The sequence below is a fragment of the Lagopus leucura genome, unplaced genomic scaffold (genome assembly GCF_019238085.1).
Source record: "Lagopus leucura isolate 7727_CA_CO unplaced genomic scaffold, USGS_WTPT01 Super-Scaffold_702, whole genome shotgun sequence".
In the NCBI taxonomy this organism is placed as follows: Eukaryota; Metazoa; Chordata; class Aves; order Galliformes; family Phasianidae; genus Lagopus; species Lagopus leucura.
In genome coordinates this window covers 3,771,611-3,778,823 of record NW_024962254.1, presented here as the reverse complement: position 1 = coordinate 3,778,823, position 7,213 = coordinate 3,771,611, and the positions used below count along the sequence as shown (strand labels likewise).

Below are 7,213 nucleotides of genomic sequence, written 5' to 3'. Positions count from 1 at the left end.
AGATGCACTGTACTTCTCGCCACCCTCAACTCTTAAGTTGCTCACATGTGCCAAGTGCTTTAGGTCAGGCAGTCATCCAAAAATGGTGCCTTATAAAGTTTCTCAAAACCTCCTTAGGCAGTTGAATGTCTCCATGCCTTCCAGGGAGGCTTTGCATTTGTCTGGAACATGTTGTAACAGCAAGGCTGCTTTGTTGGCCCTGCACAGACCTTTATTTCTCCCCTACTTTCTCCCACGTTGGAAAAGAATCTGAATTCAAATACTGCACTGCAAACATTATACCATATTAAGAAGGACCACAGTCATAGCTTAGGTTTTACATTTGCACTCAGTGCATATATATGGGATGTAATGAGGGAGAGGTAAGGAAGATGTTGGAGTGGTTTGTTATGACTGATATTAAATTCATCTACATGATCAGAAACCAAGCAGGAAAACCCCGGTCAGTTGGTCCAGTCAAATCAGCAGAGCTTCCTTTTACACGCTGCAACCTCAGCATGTCTCAGATCTACATTTCAAAAGTGCCTTCTGTACTCCTTGTGCACTAGGCCTAAGCTGCTGAAGTTTCACTTGAGAGAATCTGTCTACAGCCAACGCCTTCTCACAGGAAAAAGCAGGTGACAGCCCATCCAATAACTTGGTCTGCTTCTGCAACCCTATTTGGGCCAACTCCTCCAGCAGAACAGCTACCCTTACAGCCTGGCTACCAACAGCCTGCATCTGTATGTACCTCCATACCATACGTATGGTATGAAGGTACATATGCTTTGACATATCAGCGCTAGCAGCTAGGATGAGTTGGAAACCCAGAAATGAGGCAATGGGAAGTTGAGGAAGAAAGATAAACTGCGCAATGTAGCAACTTGCACCTGCAGGGAAACTCATTCTCAGACAAAAGGCAACTAAGTTTGTCCCCAGCACTCATTTGCAGGAAATCCTTTATTTTGGAACACAAGGAGCAAGGAGAAGTTTGCAGGACTGGCTCCCATTAAAAGGTCACATCAGGCAGTGACAGTATTTCGCAAAAAATAAAATAAATTAGGCTTAGAAAATAGAATTTCTCGAAACACATGAGGCAAATCTCTTGGAGGAAGAACAGCTAATTAAACTAAATGCCAGTGTTGGCAGGAGCACAAATAGTTTAAGATGGTCATGAGTGTATTTGCACAGAAGTTCAGAGGACTGCAGAGTTAAGTTTGGGTAACGGAGAAAGAAAACCAATTAACTCTCAAGAGGAACTTAAGTTCTTAGTTAAGAATCTGAAACATGGGTGCCTGCAGTTTTAAGGCCTGAGCTTAAACACACTCAAGGTGACTTGTTGTCAATGTAATTCTTGACAGGACAAAAGGAAAGAGATCTTCCAGTAAGATATGCATATCTGTAGCCAATCCAGCCGCTCTTTCTCGAGGTGTTATCAAAGCCTTTTCAAAATGATACCAGCTAGATGTACACAGCATATCACAGTTCCAGCAGTCCCAGAGACTAAACTGAAGAGCAGTATTTGCCAACAACACGAGTTTTTAGCCAGTGGGAGGCACATTTTATCTAGCTGGTCGCAAAGTGGAAGCTGGTGTTGGAACCTTTGCAGAAGTAGGGAATATCTAATAGGGCAATACTAAAGTTGCTCGTACAAACACATAAATGCTTTATTTTATATCCACATGCTCTCCTGTGCAATGTTCACTAACATGCAGATAAAGAAAAGAACCTACTTATCTGCAATTACAGTACAACTGCTCAAGGCAGCCACAACAGGAAAACGAGAGAACAAACCCTGCTCCCACCTTACCCTTGCTTACCAGAACCAAGGAGATTCCTGTTGTTTTTTACCTGCAGAGTAGCTGCAATCTGAAAACAGTCTTACTGACAGCCTTGCTGATATCAGACAGGCAAACATTCTGGTTTACACAAAATGCACTCTGAACAAGAGAGCAAGAATGTTAACAGCAAGTAGAAAAGAGTTAACAACTGAAAATTGGAAGAGGAAAGAACAATTTGCTTTGGCTGTAGCCTAATCCCTCTAATAACGTATGGCTGCTTGCCATTTCTTTCATAGGACTTTCATTGGATACTGGCAGCAGTGCCTAGGAATGTGTCTCTCTATACCTGCTATGGCACACAGTCAGTAGGACAGTGGTTTCAAAAGATGTGGTCTCAGGAATAACAGGTTCATAAATTAAAGAGGAAACTAATGGAAACACATCTAAATGATGCTTTTCCACTGACTGTTGTTCATCAGGTTGACTGTAGATGCCAAATCATTTATTCTTAACTGTCTGAAGTACAAAACTACGCACAAGATCTTGAGTTCTCTACTAAGCAGCTTTAAAATTACAGAAATTTCAGCAAGTTAAGAACAATAATGCATACATTTCATAAATTGTGAGGCTCTGATTCTGGTTGTTCTTCCTTGCATATCATACTCCTACATATGCACCAGCATACTGTTTGATTGAATAATTATTCATATGCAAGAACTACATTCTTCTAGCTGATAATTCTCTTTGCCAGTGATTGCAAAACAAATAATACGTTCTCAGGGCAAGGGATATTTCAATATCACAGTGAAAATGGCTCAATCTTCTGGATCTCTGAAGGCAGAGCATTGTTTATTGTAACCAGTGATTCTCATCTCCCTTTACAGAGGGAACAGACTCCCTCCAAAAAGAGAATAGGGAGGCTAACAAGACACAAGCTCCCATCATCACTGCCTCATTCTTTATGCAGTCACTGGCATTAGACCCACCAACGATGCTGCTCAACAGAGTGTTGTTATGTCTTGCCTGAAAAAAGGTTTGAATAAAACTGCATTATTTAATAGAGGTTGGAGGCAAACTGTTGCATGAAGTTATCTTCTGACCTGACACACTTCTGTATTTGATGGCTAATTCCTTTGGAATTTTTCACCACTATAACTACAGATTCAAATCCTAGGATGTGTTTTCTACATTAATCCCATTGATATGGATGGTTTAAAAAAAAAAAAAGTGATTAAAAAAAAAAAAAAACTGCTGTAAAATGTATTCTTGTTTTTTAGTAAGTTTTAGCCTTAGGCAAATCAAAGTGGTTCCCAATACAGAGGAGTTAGAACTTTAGATATTGGAGACCATGGCAGACCTACCCTACCTCTACCCTGCCTCCTTGCTCTCCTGTATTAATTAGCACAGATGTGGGCATTTCCATTGAGGACTCTGGTCTGGAAAAAGTACCACTGAAGACTGGGAGTAAGCAAAGCAGTACAGCAAATTAACAAGTATTTCCCATCAAATGGCTACTGGGAAGTGACACATTTCCTACTTGTTGTTTGAATAATCTTTTATATATGAAAACAAAGAACACCAAACTGCAGTTTCTGTAGTCACTGTGCAGTCCAGAATGTTGCTAATGCAGAAGGCTTTCTAAACAAGAGGACCTGTCACATCTCTGCAAGACTCCTTTCCTACTCTCACTCCTCATTTGAGTTAATCAACTGTGGAGCTCTTAATTGAGCAAGGACAGCAACCATTACTGACACACTGCTCTTCCCCCGCAGTGTTTGTAAAACTAGGAACCTTCGGGCAGACAGGCTGCCTCTTCTACGCATCAGAGAACTGCTGCTCAAGTCACTGGCAACAGCACATTTCCTCTGCAAGATGCTACACAGTATAGTTTCGTGGGACAGTTTGAGCACAAATCGGGTGGGGAGCATTTCACATCATCCTTGCCTCAGAACCAACCCTTACTTATCTAAACCACTCTTTTTAATTTGACATTGCAGGCCCCCTACTTTTCAGGCACCAATTTAACTGTGACTATGGTTTCGTTTAATTTGCTGTACACAAATAGCCAGCAAACAAACCAAGCCCTTTGGCTGTCCTTTCTCATGAGATGACAGACTAACCACAAACCTCCGACACTCACTCATGCACATTTCTTAGCTTAAAATTACCCAGCTAATAATTGATGTAATCTGAAAGCTCATAGGAAAGCTTGTGTCAGTTAATGAGGTCCTTGCTGCAGTAACAGAGGCACACACCTATCTGAAAGCAGGCTTTTACACAGCATCCAACTGCCAGCAGAAGTCAGGTGCCAGTGAGAAAGGAATGTTCTTCGGGACTCCTGCAGTCATGGAAACGATACATAAGTAGAGAGAAGGGAGAAAAGTCAGTCTGGAGATGGGTGAGGTAAAAATGAAAATGGTTATAGAAATGTTAGCCTACACTCTGCAAATAAAATGCAGTCAGAATTACCAGAATTAAGTTTTGCAGTGAAGTTTTTGTAGAATCATAGAATGGTTTGGGTTGCAAGGAATCTTAAAGAGCATATAGTATTAACCCTCACAATTACTATTGTTAACAAACACATTGAAAGAAGTTTGCTATAGCTCCCTATTAAGAGGGAAATATTTATCACCTAGTTAAAAATACTGTTATGCACTGGAAATCTGTATAACATAAATACTCCATCTGCTACCACAGTTATTCTGGCTAAATCTGAAGCCAGCAAGCAGCAATGCCAGTCCTCCTTAATAGTGATCTTAAATTGCAATAATAACAGGAAGTCCATCAGCCATGAAAACTTCACTCACGAGTTGGCCCAGCCCAGCCGTGCAAACAGCTGCGTGCAAAACAGTCTTTTCCCAAATGCTGATAGCCAGAACCAAACAGAGCAAGGTAGATGGTTCCAGGCAGAGTCAGCACTGTGATACAAAGAAACCTAAGAGGGCCCAATGAGAGCTAAATCCAATTGCTCTATGTGAGAGGTGAGAAGCAGGGAACAGCTTCTGCAGCAGTCTGCAGTTGCACTGATGAGGTGCCATGTCAAGTTGTCCTGTGTGAATTGGATTTGACATACAAATCCTGCTGAAAAGCACAGGGATGGGAAAGAAGGAGAGGGAGGTTGTGATTGAAATTGTTTTTCAGATACAGTGAGCAAAATAAGGAGTTTAGTTTGTGAGGCTAGATTTCAGAGTATAATACCTGTGCCTAACAAAGGTATTTAGTTTTGCAGGAGTGGCTCATTCTTTATGAAGATAGCAATGCAAGGCACAGCCCAGTGGCCATGGCACACCCTCAAGAAGAGAGGGAAACCAGAACCCCAGAACCATTTAATCCAAGAGGATTCAAACACACATGTCCTCATTTACCAAATATATGCCAGTCTATGAAGGTTTCATTTTCTTCACTTTTAACTCTCCCTGAGACTGTGCCACCAAGGATTAAACTGCCCATCCAACTAAAAGTTCATTAAAGATATGATGCAACCTTGCGAGCAGAAACAAGAAACCCAGGTCTACTTCCTCGCAGTCAGGCTACCACATTCCGGACCAAACTTTCTCTCCTGACTCTCCTTCTCACCCAGTGAGCCCTGCATTCCTAGTTGCACAGCAGTCCAGCGGTACTTGGACTGAAGGAAAAGGAGATTAAACAAGAACATGATGACCTGTTTCACAGATTTTTAAAAGCCTGACAGTGAAACTGATACTACGTTCGTTTGGGCTACAGGAGATGCTGGGAGGAGGTTTCCTTTGTATGAGATAGGTTTGGAAAACTCAAGGATGCAGCCAAAGCAGAGGTCTGCTGCACCCATAAGGTAAAAGTAGACCAAGATGCCTTAGCATTACCTTGCTTTAAACCTGGGTGTAAGCACACTAAAATATGGTATTTGTAACAACATATATATGCATTTCGTAATACTGTAATATTACTAGTAGTATTTTATAACATAGCTATGCATAAATATGTAAAACTGCAAATGGAAGGAAGCTCGTGGTACACTTGACCAAGCTATGCACAGGAAAACATACAAATAGTAAAATTTGCAAGATAAGAGCAAAACATGTATAACAGACAAGAAAGATGTGTGATGAAAGCTGAATAAACCTGCAGAACAAAGAGGAGATAAGTCTGATGGAACAAGAATAATCCTGCAAAATAACTAAGATGTTGGCAAGGCCAGGGTAAGTCTTCCTTCCCAAAACTGTGGCAGAAGCAGATGAGATCACACCCTTTTCTTCTGGGGAGGCAGCAGGGTGCATAAAACACTAAGCAAAAGAGATAGTAATTAATGAATATCATAAAACTCTCACTTCTATTCCAGTATCTCTGATGAAAGGCACTTCCATGCACTGCAGCCGTCAGTGTTAAACACCGGGCATCAGCTCCATGGCACTGTGCAGCCACAACTTTCCAGCTTTGAGCCCCCACAGAGCGCTCAGCAGTACTTGCAGGGCTGTTCAACAGCCTGGCCCCAAATTTAAGTGACCTTTATCCTGCAGTGACAACCACATACAGCAGATCCCTCAACGCACACACACACAACCAAGCTCACTGGATTTTAGGACCAAGTCCCATTCCACAAAGTCACTTTAGAGACAGAACAAGACACCGTTCATGCTTCAAAATTAAAGTGCTTCCTATTTAGCATCTCACAGCCGAGATCTGACAGCCCTGTTTAAACGAAAAAGGCCGCCTGTTATTAAAGCATCGTTCTGCAGAAGCCAGGCTCAGGTGAGGCGTGACAGTCAGGCACAGCACCCGGCGCACCCCTCAAGGGGCTCCCCTCAGCGGGACACCCTCCTGGACCCCACCGCCATCTCCGCGGCTTACCCCATCCCTCCGATCAGCAGCAAGCCCGAGCTACCTCATCCCATTCGGCAGCCGCCCGTCTGAGGAGAGGGAGGTGGCGGCTGGAGGCGGCTCCGACCCGCGCCAATGGCGGCGCCACGTCCCGCAGAGCTGGGCGGCTCCTTGGGCTCGCCCTGCCCGCCTCGGGCATCGGGAAGGCTGCTGAGGGCACGGCGGGCGCTGCGCTGTGCGGGACGGGGAGAAGTTGTGTGGGGCAGGTTTGAAATGGCGCGCAGGCTCTGCAGCTGTGAGTGGGTATCGCAAGTGAAGTCCGCAGGTGTGACGTGAGGGAAAACGATCCTTGTTTCACTTTACCTGGTGAGATGTAATTTAAGAAGTGTGAAGATACTCCTGTTTCACAGAATGGCCAGGGTTGAAAGGGACCTCAAGGATTATGAATCTCCAACCCCCTGCCACACGCAGGGCCAGCAACCTCCACATTTAACATCAGCCCAGGCTGCCCAGGGCCCCATCCATCCTGGCCTTGAACACCTCCAGGGACGGGGCATCCACAACCTCTCTGGGCAGCTGTTCCAGCACCTCACCACTCTCTGAGTAAAGAACTTCCCCCTGACATCCAACCTAAATCTTCCCTCCCTCAACTTAAA

At 43.7% G+C, this 7,213-nt stretch overlaps 1 protein-coding gene across 3 annotated transcripts in view; it reads right to left on the bottom strand.

Annotated features, from left to right (window-relative positions):
* SYTL2 (synaptotagmin like 2) overlaps window positions 1-6,659 on the bottom strand; it is a 49,906-nt gene extending 43,247 nt beyond the window's left edge. For 2 of the 3 annotated variants that reach the window (XM_042862554.1, XM_042862556.1), the window contains exon 1: window positions 6,588-6,659. The gene's annotated coding sequence lies outside the window, so the exon portion shown is untranslated. The remainder of the gene's footprint in view (window positions 1-6,587) is intronic. The other variant, XM_042862555.1, reaches the window with a different exon arrangement.
* Between the last annotated feature and the right edge of the window lie 554 nt (window positions 6,660-7,213).